This window comes from Pongo pygmaeus, chromosome 14, assembly GCF_028885625.2.
Source record: "Pongo pygmaeus isolate AG05252 chromosome 14, NHGRI_mPonPyg2-v2.0_pri, whole genome shotgun sequence".
Lineage (NCBI taxonomy): Eukaryota > Metazoa > Chordata > Mammalia > Primates > Hominidae > Pongo > Pongo pygmaeus.
Window position 1 is genome coordinate 78,518,640 of NC_072387.2, and position 15,738 is coordinate 78,534,377.

General features: G+C 34.3%; 1 long non-coding RNA gene across 1 annotated transcript in view; it reads left to right on the plus strand.

Annotated features, from left to right (window-relative positions):
- LOC129011663 (uncharacterized) overlaps positions 1 to 15,738 on the plus strand; it is a 114,358-nt gene that overhangs the window by 65,503 nt on the left and 33,117 nt on the right. Inside the window, exon 2 of the long non-coding RNA XR_008493390.2 lies at positions 1,802 to 1,926. This is a non-coding gene — a long non-coding RNA (uncharacterized LOC129011663). The remainder of the gene's footprint in view (positions 1 to 1,801; positions 1,927 to 15,738) is intronic.

The following is a 15,738-nucleotide window of genomic DNA, read 5'->3' on the forward strand; positions in this document are numbered from 1 at the left end:
GAAATAAAATTATACACGCTAACCATAACTATTAACCTTAATCAAGATGCAGTGAATCCTCTCATGGTGGGAAACATGTTCATTTTCTTTGCCCACTTTCTAATGAAGTTGTTTATTTTTTGCTCATTGGATTAAGTTCCTTGTAGATTATAGATTCTGAATATTAGAACTTCGTCAAATGCATAGTTGGCGAATATTTTCTCCTATTCTGTCAGTTGTTTATTTACCCTATTGGTAGGTTTTTTTTTTCTGTATGAAAGCACTTTAATTTTATGCTGTTCTTGTTTCAAAGTGTTGTATACTGCACTCACAAATAACTATAACCACTTAGCCTTCATCTGTTGACAAAACCACTCAGTGACTACAACAAGAACTATCCAATGAAACTCTCTTGCCCCACTCTCACTTGCCATTTATCTAACAAAAATCCAACATAATTCTTATACAACTCAGTATTCCCTAGGTCATAAAAAATTCCAGTTCATGTAAGTAATGTATTATGTATATAAAACAGGCATTTTTAATAATCAAAACACCCTTCTCAAGTTATTAATTGGTTATATTAAGAAAATATATATCATTTTAATTTCCAAAAGAATGTTTTCCTTATGACTAGAAAAATTATCTTCAGGTTTTCTAAAACAAAACCAAAATATTTAGCTGTGCAGCAGAATGTGAATATTCAAACAGTCTTGCAAGGGAAATTTAATTTTTAGCCTTACGTTGGTGCATTAGAAAATATTATTTGAGTAGTTCTGACAGAAAGAACCATATACTCTGGATAGAAAGAAGTATCTCCCTTATTTTGTCTCTAGGAATTGATACCTTGCTGATTTTTTTTAATGAAGAATGAAACTTTCTTACCTTTGTTTAAGGAAGAATCATCTTCCTTTATTGATATGACTTGTAGTTAAACTAAGCAATGCACTTTTTCAACTACATTTTCCATCATAAACTATTATGAATGAATAAAGTGAAAAATATTTGTGTAGAAGGATAGAAACAAGTATGACTGGAATATAGTGAACCCTTAAGATGAGAGAATGATCTAAGAATGACTACTTTGGAAGATAATGTTGAGTAATCAGGCCAAGGAAAGGTCATGATTCAGAGCACAGGAATGTGTGTGGGGGGAGGGAGGGTCAGAGTCCACACCAGCTAAATATCTAGTCTTCACCTGAGTGAAAATTATGTTATCACCTCTGCCCAGGGCTTGTAGCAGTAAATTTTCCTATCTCCATCTGGAAGTCATGATCATCGCTTTGTAGAAGACATCATTTATGGTTCGTCACTATCTACATACAATATAAAAAACATATCAAAATATGTGCTTTATATTATATGCTGCAGAGAACCTCCGCCTCTCTCTACAGCACAATGGTGAGAATATTCTGCACAAGTAGTTGTGTTGAGCTAAGTAAAGAGGCAAAATGAAAATGAAAGATCTCTGGCAAGTAAATCTTCAACAATTTGTTGACAAATATAAGTACAAATAAGTACTCTAGATCAATCCGTAAATATAGAATAAGTACTTCATGTCATTCTCTAAACAAATACTTGAAAGTTTTATGTGTAATCACTATAGCAGTTTTTATCCATGATATTTTCCTTTTATTTAATACTTTTAATTTCTCAAGTATCATCAATCTTTATCCATTTTAAATCTATGAGATTACATTGTACACATTATATTTCTTTTCTATACCTTTTTTCTCTATAGTCACATTTGTTATATTGTAACAGTAAATTTTCAACTTATTTTACAAAGCAATTAATAAACATTTATGTGTTTGCTTTACAGCTTAACTAATGCTTGTGATGTTTACTGCCTGTCTTTTCAACTTGGTCTACTGAGTCTTTGATACTGGTGACTGAGCTGCTTAAAGTGAACTCTGGACAAGGTGGACAGCATCTTCTTGATTTAAGGTCTGATAAAAACTAGTAGTCTTTCAATTTATCCAGTAAAATGGGTCAGAACAATACAACTATATGGTATATTTTGTTTCCAAAATTAAAAACGTCCTAACAATCACTGTGCTTCTATTTCAGCAGTAGTGGGTGAATGGAGCTATGATCTGTATTTTTTTTACCTTGGAAGAAATATCACACACATACACATACACACAATGACTCCTTGAAACTTTATTTAGGAGGCAGACTCTGAGATTTATCTCTCTCAGCATTCAGAATGTGTAAGTCTTGCCAACTCATTCAGGATAGCTCCTTCTTTTTTTCCCACCAGGTCTTGACATTATAAATGTTATAGACCAATACAACCAATACACTATGTTTTAGAGTAGTGAAATGATCAACGTCTCTCTGGATTAATTCGGACCTTTAATAGGAGAGTTGATGTAACACAGAGGTAAGAAAATGAGGGTCTACTGCGGTTCCCTGATAGATTTAATCAAATTACATCTGGTGCTTTCTCTTAAAGAATGGAGAAAAAGCTGTTAGCAGATGGAGAGTTGCATATCAGGGGGTGTATTAATTTTCTCCACGGTAATTTTTCAGTACACATCTGTACAGACCAGTTAAGTAAGCTAAATATGGGTATGGTATGTACACTTTTCAGGTGTTCAATAGTAGCACTTATTTATGCAGCTCACCCAGAAATGTTGTATTGCTATCACTTTGCTCTTTTGTTAAGGAAGTTAAGTTCTAGAGGTTCCATTTCTCTTATTTTACTATCATAACACTTACGTCTAAGGTCAGGAAAATAAGATTGTATTTCTGTTAACTGTCAAATATATGTATATGAATAACATATTCAGGATCTGAGAAAGTACCCATTGGTTAAATTGATGAATATAGAAAACCTGGCTAGGTGTGGTTTTCTATAGACCAGGCCTATAATCCCAGCACTTTGGGAGGCCAAGGTGGGTGGATCACTTGAGATCAGGGGTTCAAGACCAGCCTGGTCAACATGGTGAAACCCCGTCTCTACTAAAAATAGAAAAATTAGCCAGGCATGGTGGTACACGCCTGTAATCCTAGCTACTTGGGAGGCTGAGGCAGGAGAAATGCTTGAACTCGGGAGGTGGAGGTTGCAGTGAGCCAAGATCACACCACTGCACTCCAGCCTGGGCAACAGACTGAGACTCCATTAAAAAAAAAAAAAAAAAAAAAAAGAAAGAAAGAAAAGAAAAGAAAACCCATGGTGAGATAGAGTCGTTCCAACATGGACTTTGACTAGTGGACCACAGTGTTCATCTTCTGAATCATTACGGATTACTGATAGCTCAGATACAATGTGAAGTATCAACCAAATAACTGGAAATGTTTCTTCCTTGAGTGCATATTTACGCAGTTAAATGGCCAAATCTTTCTTTAAGTGAGAAATTACATCACCTGTAGATGTCAGATGATGGTTCTTTGCTCCTGACACTCTAGGATCCCATCATCCTCACTAAAATTAATTAGTCACTTTCAATCATCTCACATATTTATTGTTGTGCTAAAGGGAATAATCACTACAGTGTTTTAAATGATATATTTCTCAATCTCATTGTGAATTAAACAATTCCTTGGTCTACTGGGTACATAATTATGAAAAAGTCATATATTATGAATTATATTTAACATTTATCTCTCTCCAAGTTTTGGAGTTTCTTTCAGTTTATAATACAAAGAATTTCAGGCACGACAATTTCAATAATTGTAGATTAAGTTTGATTCTTGGTTCAATGTACTAACCAAGAAAAGATATAATAGCATTCTCAGTGGTATCAGCTAGGATATGTAATCCATAGTCTTTGTTAACTTTTCTCAAACTCTCATTTCCATAAGGTAATTCAATTTAATATTATGTTTATTTCCAACTAGTCTCATATACATTCCCCCATTTTTTTTTTTACTTCTGAAGATAAGCAAAATACTGTGTTATTTACTATGTAAAATTATTATTATTATTTTTGGTCAGATATTTTCTTGGCCATCAAGTGGCAGATTGGAATTTAGTGTCTATGAGGAGTGATGGAAGTGGGAAGTAGGGAAACCTGGTATCTCCTGTGAGTTTCTGGTGAAGTCTCGACCTTAAGTGAGGCCATTACAAGATAAACAAAGATAGCCTTCCAAAGCAAAGACAGAAAAGTTTCTTATGATGAGAAGGAAGTCTCAGAGACTCTGAGAAGATTGTGATATTCACCATTATTTAATTCCATCCAAATGTCCTCATTACACTTTCCGGAGTCAAGTGTTTTCTTAACCAACTTTCAAATAAAAGGTAGGTAACCAGGTAAAACTAAACACTGAAAATCCACTGTAACTTAATCTGCAAGATAAGCTTCATTTTCACTCTAAGGTTTTATCATAGCAGCTGTCATATCTAATAAAGCATCTCCTTCAACCGAAACTTCATTTTAGATGGTAGAGATAATGAATTAATTGTTTTGTCACTGAATAATATGAAAAGTCAATATCCTATCTATAATGTACTCTTGATTCTCTTTCAACCTAACTATCCAGAAAACGAAACCCAATTTTCTATATTTTGCATGCTATTAAAGAAATTTCTGATTCAATTATTCAGTTAAATAGAATACAGGTTGGAATACAATCCATTTCAGCTAACATAAAGATGGACAATTTATCTCATAGCGTTTGGTAGCTTACTAAATTATTTGGGTGGTTGAAAAACTTGCTCTAGGTTGATCCCGGACTTCTAAAGCCACATTTCTGCAATGGGTTTCCTTAGAAGCTGTTCCCTATCATAATCAGAAGCTGTAGAATTATTGGTGTAGAACCAATAATCACCCTACCAACTTTGGAGATTTCTGATAAAAATATTGCTTCCAAATCCATGGTTTATGCTAGGGTTTGAATGCTTGTGTCTTCTTCAAAAATTTATAGTAGAACTCACCTTCCAATGCAATAGTTTTAAGCAGTGAGACATCTAGGAGGTGATTGAGTCATGAGGATGGAGGCCTCATATGTGGGATTACCGACCTTAGAAAAGGGCTGGAAGGAAATAGCTAGGCCCTTTTTTGCCCTTACACCATACGAGGATGCTGCAAGAAGGCTCTCGCCAAACAGTGAATGCTGGAGTCTTGATCCTGAATGTCCCAGCCTACCGAACTACAAGAGATACATTTCACTTGCTTACAAATTATCCAGTCTCAGGCATTTTTCTATAGCAGTACAAATGGACTAGGACAGCCTGTCTGCTATAATCAGAAAGAAGTTTTTGCTGAATTGGAGATCTACCAGAATTTTACTGCCTCTAGTTCAGTATGCAAAACGAATGCCCAGTTCTGTCCCTTTGCCCCATTTGACTACGTTCCAAATTTAAGTTTACTATGAGTATATGTTATTGACGAAATCTTATGAGATTCTCTAATTGGCACCAAAAATATAGTTTTTAGTGTTTCTGCCTCTTCATGTTAAGATAGGATGTTAAATGTTTGTCAAGTGATATAATCTTTAATATCGGCCATATTTTTAAAAATTTCCTTCCACCCACTGATAGAGTCTTTTGAAATCTCATTTTTATTATACATTTGCCCTTTTTCTTTTACTTAAATTATTAGCCACACTTTTTCTGAAATTTTTGAATGGAGATGAGATTAAAACATATGATCAATTCTCTGTACTATTGCAAGGCTATTCCAGGATTGAAGGACTTTACTAAAATTGATGACCTTAAATTTCAGAAAGACTTTTTTGAACACATTTTATTTGTAATATGTGCTTTAGTTATTATACTAAATGCCCTAGAACTTGCTGCCCTATAAGCACTTTTGGGAAAGAATTATGCCAAATTTCAATATGTCAAGCTGTGATTAATCAACTTTATTCCCCCAAAGATTAAATTACTACTGCTAAAGGTCAATAAATGCTAATGATTGTTATCTGACCTTACAGCTATGAACAGAATTCTTAAAAAATGATTTTATAAAAGAAAAGTCATTTTGGAATAACTGATTAGAAAAGTCAACTAAATTTTTTACTTTTGTTGTGAAAACCTTTGTGGTTTATAACTCGACAGACAATTACTGAGTGTTCTTCATAGGATATTGTGCTGAAAAGTACAAAAATCAGTCATACGGAATAAATGCTGGTCTGTATTTTCATTGAAACAGAATGAAAAGGAAACGAAACTTCACTCTTTTGTTCAACAATACCTATTAAGTACCCAATATGTGAATTACGTGGCTGGTATTTATATTCTGAGGAGTGTATATAAAGAAAGTTGTAGAAGTCTCTGGAGTTTAAATTCAGTGGACTTTCCAAACACTTTGTTATTAAATCCCATCAAAGTCATAGTATATATGAGAAGTTTTGTTTACTATTTTACAAGTGAAGAAGTGAAGACTCAAAAAAGTTAATATAGTCACAAAGTCACATAGAGAGTATTTTATCTCAAAAGCTATATACTTCATGAGCACCATATTGCTTACAATCTAAAAGGATAAAAAGACATGTGAGTAATGAATTTTACTATAGTGAGTAGATTGATAAACACATCAGTAGAAACAAAGTATTTTGGATCGCTAGAGAAGTGACCTGTTTTTAATGCAAAGATTTTTTTTAGTATGAAAGAAAGTGGTGATTATAAAATTATCAGATCACTTTTGATAAGTAGAGATTTATAGAAAAGAATATGCAAAGACACAATGATATATGGGTACAGTGCACAATTAGGGGAACAGAATTGCTGTTAGAGGCTGCCTGGGGGAGCTAAAAGATAGCAATATGACTGGTGAATTCGGTTGGTTAATTATTGTGGATGACAGTCCTAGTATAAGATTCCCATCCAGAATCCCAGCACTCCAGGTTGTTGAATTGACAGGAAGAATGTCTATATAGGTTTCTAAGTTTACTCAGTTTTCAAGCTTATGCTATAGTCATCATTAAAATGACTAGTGCTAATAACAGCTCGTGCTAAAAAAGTGGCAAGAGATGAGAGCAGGCTGCATAAAACAGCAAGCCCTTGATATGTGTTTATCACACTCTGAAGCCAAATATTTCCTCTAGTCACTGACACTCTCAGCTTTTAGAACAACATAAGGCAAAAACTGAACTAGAAGATGACCACTATCAGGAATGGTATGTTAACAAGTAAGTGGTCATTGACTGCAAGATTTTAGGATGATATACTATGTGTAGATAACTAAAATGGTTCTTTATTCTGTAAAGCTATACCCAGATGATCATAATACTTCTATTTCAAATTGTCAGTGAGACTTCTATTTCAATACAATTTGAAATACTTCTATTTCAAATTGTATTGGAGACTGATGGGCTACACACAATTGCCCATATCAACTGTCAAAACACAAATCTACTTTCTTAAGAGCTAAAGTAAAAGCCTTTTTTGCTGATGAGTAAATTGCTGAGTTGACATATCCCACCAAAGTACACCCTGTGCTGAATGAATGTAGCTGCATTAATATCATTAATGTACACTACATAATCTGCCATATTATCCATCTGTGCCAAGCTTCCTATAAGAACCCAGTCAGTGAGGTATTTCAAATGAAAGATCTGGTGTAAACAACCCAAACATTTATTGATGGGGAAATACCACAACTGCCTCAATTATAGCAACTTATGAAACAGCAGCAGGAAGACCACCAACCTTAACCTCTAAACAAGTAGAACAGACAGAGAACCAGAGCAGAAAACAGAGGATCAGTACCTTTCAAAAATTAGATCAGCATTTTAAAAACTTAAGTCCCCAATAGAAGAAAGTGGAAAGATAAGGGGAAGAGCTGCCCATGGACACCTGAGAAATGTGTTGGAATTAGTTTGCTAAGGCTGCCATAACAAAGTACCACACATTGGGTGGCTTTAAAAAAACATATTTATTTTTTTCTCATAATTCTGTAAGCTAGAAGTCTGGAATCAAGGTGTCAGCAAGACTGATTTCTTCTGGGGCCTTTGTCTTTGGTTTGTAAACGGTCATGTTTTCCCTGTGCCTTCACATGGTTGTACATCTATAGTCAATTTTGTCCAAATTTTCTCCCTTTATGAGGGTATCAGTTATACTGGATTAGGCCCCAGCATAATGACATAATTTAAGTTTAACTATCTTCTTAAAAACCATATCTAGAAATATGGACATATTCTCATATATTGGGGTTTGAATTTTAATACATGAATTTAGGGAGGATGAAATTCAACCCATAATAATGGGTAAGGCATACTAGATGATATCACTATCCTCTTCAGAGGATAGTGACAGTTCAGTATTCATGGGAAATTAGGTATGTGTATAGACGAGACATATATAAAGAAAAAAAGAAAATTTTAAAATGTGTGTTTGTATATATATATTACTCAAACATATAGGACTTTAATGCTCTTAACTATAGCATTGATTATTTTTAAAGGCAAAACACTGTTATGGAAGTTGTTAAGCAGAAAGTTAAAACTCTAAAATTTGAGGTATCTAAATAGATTTGAAGGATTTATTCAGAGAAGGCTGGAAACAGAAAATCTAGTCAAAATTCTGTTAATAGTTCATAAGAAGAATGATTAAGGAAAATCAGGACAGAAATAAAAATTGTAACAAAAATAAAACTTTCAAGAAACACTAAAGCTAAGAGCAGCAAAATTTGGAGTCCAACTGAATATTCTGTATAAATGAAAAGGGAAACTAAAACTATTTTCATATTTTTAACCTGGAAGACTGAAAGTATTTTGATGCTGATAGTGACAACAGTAGGAAAAATAAGAGGTAGAAGAAAATACAATTCAACACATTTCAATTTGCCGATGGAAATATGCAAAATTCATTAAACTCAAAATCAGGAGGTCAGAAGTAAAACTACACTTGAAGTCATGCATATAGAGAAAATAATGATGGTGGTGGGAATGAAGAATGATCTTATGTGGATCATTTTGAAAACATGCTGAAAATATAATTTTATGAAATTTCTGTTTTAAGGATCAGATATATACATACATATATATAAAACTTAGGAAAATATGATTAAATAAAACAAAAACATGAGTACTCAGAACCAAAACAGTAAGGATTTTAAGAAGCAGGACATTTGTTTTTCTCAAAAGGTCAAATAATATGAAGATATAAAAATTTGAATTTTCTAAGTTTGAAGTTACAGTAGATTTTGGGACCCATTAATTTATTTCAAAGCATTTTCCCTAAAATATTAGACTCATAAGATATTACACATAGATTATAAAGGAATAAATCCATATACAAATTGGTTTGAGAAAAGTTATAATCTGTACCTTGCTTGGTGATTCACAATATGAATCATATTGGGATACACCATAACTGTTGAAAAATTATTCAATGACACTTGTTAAAGCTTAGTAACTAAGAGTTTATCCAGGACTATTGCAATAGGCACTGGGACCACTGCAATGGGATCTTGCAGTGGGGAAGGGACATTGAGCTCAACTCTGAATACAGCATGGAGAAGTGGGAATTTATAGTCAAGGAGCAGGTGGGGATTGGTGGATGAAAAATTGCTAAAAAGAAACATCAGGGGTAAGGAGGATTCTGGCTGAATTGACTCAACATCATTCTTGCTGAAGCCAGGCCACAGTGATGACATCAAGTGAGGGATAGTGGTAAATGAAGGACCTAATCCAATATTGAAGATGATCAGATCTTGAGGATGGGTGGTTCTTGCTAAGCTAAATTGGCAGGTTTCTTTGCTAAAACTGGATTTTACAAGGAAGTGCACAGATGGGCTGGCCTACCAGAGGATTCAGAAACCTGATTCAAGTTTGCCCAAGCAAAGAATCTTTTTCAAAAGTTTTCCCACAACAAAGAATGACCTAGTATGAAAAACCCTATCCAAATGATATGAATAACATTACTTTTCCAACTTTACTTCCCACTAATTCCTCAACTTACCATTCATTCAATCTACTCAGTCCTCAGAGTTCCTCTCCTTCCCCAAACACACCAGGAACACTCTTGCATCTACACCTTTGTACCAGTTTTGGCCTCTGCCTGGAACTCCTGTTACTCAAAAATCTAAGTACCCTATACTTTCATCTTCAAATCTCTGTTCAAACACTGTCTTCTCAGTAAGGCCGACCCGGCATCTTCCTTAGAATATAAACTATCCCTCAGCCCCAGTGCTGCCAATCTGTATGAACTACTTGTTTATTTTTTTATAGCCTTTAACACCTTTTAGCATACTATATACTTAACGTACAGTTATGGTGCTTATTGTTAACTTTTTGTCCTGTCTTACCAAAATGTGTGTTCCCCAAAGAAAGACATCTGTGTTTGCTTTGCCTACTGATTTATACCAAATCTCTGACAAAACTAGATACTCAATATATATTTGTTAACTTTAGTAATTTAGTTTTCACTTCATTTATTTTATTTTCAAGACAATTTAGTGTATATTTTTTACTAGTTTATATGGAAAAAGTGGCAATTTTAATCTCCCATCTGGGTTGGCATGATCTGTGCTAAACATATTCTTGTTTCTTCGTTTGCTGTTACTTCTCCTTGCAGAAAGATGAATTTCCTAAAAAGACATTACAGGCTTACTTTTTCTATTTTTGTTTGTGGGAGGAAAACTGCAAAAGGTTAAAGGGATCATTAATTTCTTAAGGAACAAGAAAACACATTAGAACCCTGAGCCATTCTTACCCATTATTTAGTATTTTTATACCTTTTAAATAACCTGGTGTCCTAAAATAATTGTGCAAAATTTCTCCGTTTACATATTTATATCTCAGTAAAACAGCACAATGTAGGTCATTACTACTACAGCAGGAGACAACGCACTAGGATATTGGAGACTGATTAGTTGCTATGCTGTTCTTGTTAACATGCAGACCCTTGAGTGAAGATTACATTTGCATATTTCTTTTCTTGTCCAGGATGACACACATTTCTCTTTGCCTGCCTAATACTATTATCATGTTTGAACATTCTTGTCCTGGGAATTAATTTTACACAGGTCTTTCTGTTTGCTCCACTTTTTCACTCTATTTTTGATTCTTTTAAAATTTATGTTTATATAATTCTGTCATTACCTATTTAATTGTTCAAAGTAGCATTTTCTCTGATTTTTTTTTTAATGTTTTTACTTTGGGTTTAACTCCTCAGAGAGAGTGTGAGTAGGATTTGACCATGAGATGCTGTGCTTTTTTAAATATTTAAGACTTACATATTCTCTCTACTCTATTTCATATAGCATGTTTATTACCCTTAACATTTAAAACTTGTCTATTTTTTTCCAAACACTCTCAACTCTCATTTCTACTCTAAGCAAATGCAACTATGCAGCTATCATGAAACATAATACATATTAATCCAATAAGAGATTTGCTACATGAACAAACAGGAAATGCCTCTGAACAGGATATATACATATAAATGCAAGTTTAAGATATATAATTGGGCCAGGCACAGTGGCTCATGTCTGTAATCCCAAGACTTTGGGAGGTCAAGGAAGGTGGACCACAAGGTCAGGAGTTCAAGACCAGCCTGGCCAACATGGTGAAACCCTGTCTCTACTCAAAATACAAAAATTAGCTGGGTGTGGTGGCATGCATCTGTAATCCCAGCTTGGGAGGCTGAGGGAGGAGAATCGCTTGAACCCGGGAGGTGGAGATTGCAGTGATCCGAGATCATGCCACTGCACTCCAGCCTGGCGACAGAGTGAGACTCCACCTAAAAAAACAAAACAACAAAAAAGAAGATATAAAATTGAAGGCTTACACTTTAATGAGAAAGTTTTCACGGGAAGAAGAGGAAGGAAACAGAAAAGGAAAGTGAAAAAAAAACCTCAAAAATAAGAAATGTGTCCAAAGGAAAGAAAAAAATAAGAAAAACAGGGTTAGAAGTTGATTTAATGGAATTCTGGCTCAGATTGTGGAGTAAGATCACTCTGATATATTCTCTCTGTTCCCAACACATAATAGTGATAAGAAAATATAAGGGTAAAAATAGCAGTAACAAGAAGTCATGAATTCTCTGAAAAACAAGATAATTTGATCTTGTTTGATCTTTGATCAGAAAATTAAACATAAACTTGAAATAATACATAAAATCGAGGATACCAGTATGATTTTCTTTGGTTTTTGAGGCTAACAACGATGATTGGATTTTGATTCTTACAAGTCAGAGGGCACTAAAAATGTTCCACTTCAAAAGTCTATTCCCAAGGACAAAAGAGGAACAAAAAGACTTTCTGTCCACAGATATTTAGACTAGATTGAGAGATCTCAACAAGAGTCAATAATTCTGGAAGTGAACATAAGAAACAATGGTGAAGTTGCAGAAATCATTGCTTTAATTTCCCAGAGGATGCCTTAGATCCAAAAAGCACAGATCAAATACCAAAAACTAAAAATAAATATATATATAGGTCAAATATATAATAACTATGAAAGATCAAAATCTTAAAGACTACCAGAAGAAAAAAGCAGATTATTTACTAATTATAATATTTAGCAGAGTATAGTCTTAATAATAGCAGCACATGCCAGGGACAATAGAGTTATATCCATTTGTTGGGGGAAAACCTCCGCTCTGACTCTTTCCACCCCATGAATTTCTTACTTTCTTAGCATTGAACACATAAGATTTTTTGTTTACTTAGTAAATATGTACTATGTATAAAATTCAGTTTCAACTATTTGAAAACAACAGTGGCATTGAATTTATAATTTTGTGAGGCATAAATATGACCATTGAAAGGAGAGTGATATTTACATGTGAAACTTTAAGATAGTGAGTGACAGCTACCTGTCAATATTATAGCCTAGCTGTTCTTGCCTTGCCCTTGCTTATGCTTTAGTGGTAGATGACAACTTGCTTTGAAGAGTTATCTCCCAAATTAGTAGGCATATAAAGAAATACCAAGGTTGTGCTATACTTTCTACATGTCATGGAACATACAAATGTGTGTACATATATATATATGGCATATTCTTGTTCTGTTGTTTTGTTAATTTGCTGGACTCTCCCAAGAGGTAGTATATTCCTTGCATTTATAAACCCGATTTATTTGTGACTATAGTGGAGGAAATCCATAAATCAGTTAGTCTTAAAATATAGCCTTTAAGTTACCTGCACCTGAAACATCTGCATATTGAAAGTTTGAGTCTCACTACCAGGCAAAAATCCATGAATAGCGGAGAAGCTTGTTTATGTCCAAGTGACTACAGAACTGGTAGTATAATAAAATAGTTATTAGTACCAGCAAGTCTCATGAGATCTGATGGTTCTACAAGGGGGAGTTTCCCTGCACAAGCTCTCCTTTTGCTTGCTGCCATCCATGTAAGATGTGACTTGCTCCTCCTAGCCTTTTGCCATGATTGTGAGGCTTCCCCAGCCACGTGGAACTGTAAGTCCATTAAACTCTTTTCCATATATAAATTAGCCAGTCTTGGGTATGTCTTTATCAGCAGCATGAAAATGGACTAATACAGCCCCTAAAAGTTCTGCATATTTATTCTTTATTTTGATATGAGTATTTTGTGTGTAACTGGCACTTTTTTCTCTCTTCTCTCAATCTCCTGCCATCTAACATAATATGGCATAGTAGTTAATTGTATGTCTCAGTAAATAAGTTCCTGAGAATATTAAAGGGGAAATATAACTCAGCAAGAATAATTAACATCTATAAAGACAGATAAAAATAATATATCCTCCTTTGAGGCAAGACTTGGTATATTTTCAGTTGTGCAAGAATGATTGCATTATGTTAGGCAGGAGCATAATTTTGTTGTTGCCTTAATTTGAATTTAAGCATGGTCAAGTGGTGTATATTGATGTCAAATTGACAAAGGGTAAACCCCAGTGGATTTGTACTATGTCAGTTTAGATAGGGTAGGACTAAAGTTATCGGAACAGTAAACAGCTGCAGGTTAGTTTCAGCCATAGAAAATATTTTGTACAAAATCCTAAAAACAGAACTTAAGCATCCAAGAAGTAGCAGCCATATCCTTTTTATGCTTAAAAATGAAAGCTTAGTGGGCACAGAGCACCAGCTGCTAGTACAGCACAGCCATGTTGTTCTACTACATGTTGGTCTACTGCCTCACCAGGCCCTCAGCAACTCCAGCTCAGGGTTTCTGAATCCTGGGCCAGCATGTTCCACTCCTGGGGCAGCTGTTGGGTGCATATTCCTTCAGCTTCTTCTGCTCCTGGGTCAGGTGTGTAATAAAGGGAACCAGTAAAGCAGTTTCCAGCTTGTTCTTGCAGATTTCAGTTTGTTTATGCTCCTCTTCACTTTCTTCTTCGCATTCAAATTCTCTTCCCTTCCCACTCCTCGCTGCCTGCCCTGCTACTACACTGCCAAACATAGAAGAGCTTTCGTAATTGAATAAAGCTAAATCCTTACAACAAATCCTTTAGTTAATATTATTCTTAATATACTTACTTATTTGATGAAGCCTGACTAATATAGTTCTAGAAATTAAAATGATTTAGTGATCATGCTATACAATTAAGGTGTGTGTGTGTGTGTGTGTGTGTGTGTGTTGGCCAGTCTTATTCTTTTGTTGTTTTGCAGGACACTCTCAGTGGTTTGTGTTTTCCGTGTTACTGGAATGACTCAAATGCTGACGTATTGGGAACTGTTTGAAAGATATGGATAATTCATAACCCCTCAAAGTGTGATATGCAGATCTTCTGCACCTAATTCATGTCTGATCACTGGTTTTTGATCTCGATCTGTTCCTAGAGATTTGGATTTATTAAATCATTAAAATGTTGGTTGCCAAAGGCTAAGGGAGTGTATAGCAGTGTATATTAAGTATCATATTTTGTGTAAGAAAGTGAGGTAAAAACTTTTAGTTGCTGGATTTAAATAAGATATCGGTAAAATACACACAAAACTAAAAACAGTGATTACTTGCTTAGGAGGACATGTCAAGGTGAGGAGGTTGGGGTAGCTGGACCTTTCACTACACAGTTGAAATTATTATTTTGATTTTTGTACCATGTGAACAGAACTTCTATGTCAAAATGAGACAGAAAGATAATGAAGTGAAATGAAATAAAAACCAGCCAGATTGTTTTGCCACACTCTGAGATTTGAGAGACTCTGACTTAAATTGCATGATATTTAAGTATTATCTTTTATTTGTATGAGACTCTTATGTTTTACAAAATACTTTAACTTCATTATTCTAATTTGATTACTATGACAGAACTATTAGTGTTTATTTCTATTCAACAAAGGGGAAAACTGATATTTGAAGATATCTTCCTTCGGTCTGATACATTCTGCACCCAGATTTCTTCTCCCACTTTTCAGTGAGTTTTCTCAAAAGCAATTTCCTCACAAACTCATTCCTGACACTATATCTAAAATAAAATAGACTTTTAGTCTTTACTTTCCTTTTTAGCTTTTAAAGATTTTATACCTGATATTCTGTCTCATATTCTATTTTATTTTGTTCTATTTTTGTGTTCATTATCATTAATCCCCCCCATCTATGAAGAGCAGCCACATCAAGGTCCAGCCTTTACGTTTGGTCAACTGCCTGATCCCCAAGTGCTTAAAAGAGTGCCTGTGTAAAGTAGAAACCATAAACATTTTTATGAATGAATGAATATCTACTTGTTTTAAAGATCACTCAAAAGTGAAGTAATACTAGCTATAAATTTAGACCCCCAACCAAAAGACCTGTAAAAGCATGTACTGCAAAGAAAAGTGAACAGAAGCAAATTGTGTGAGGTGTAATAAAAAATAATGAGCAGATACTTTAATAAGTATGATAAAAATTTAATAGACAATTTAAAAGTTTTCATAGGACAACTTTATGTGAGGTAAAAATTAGATC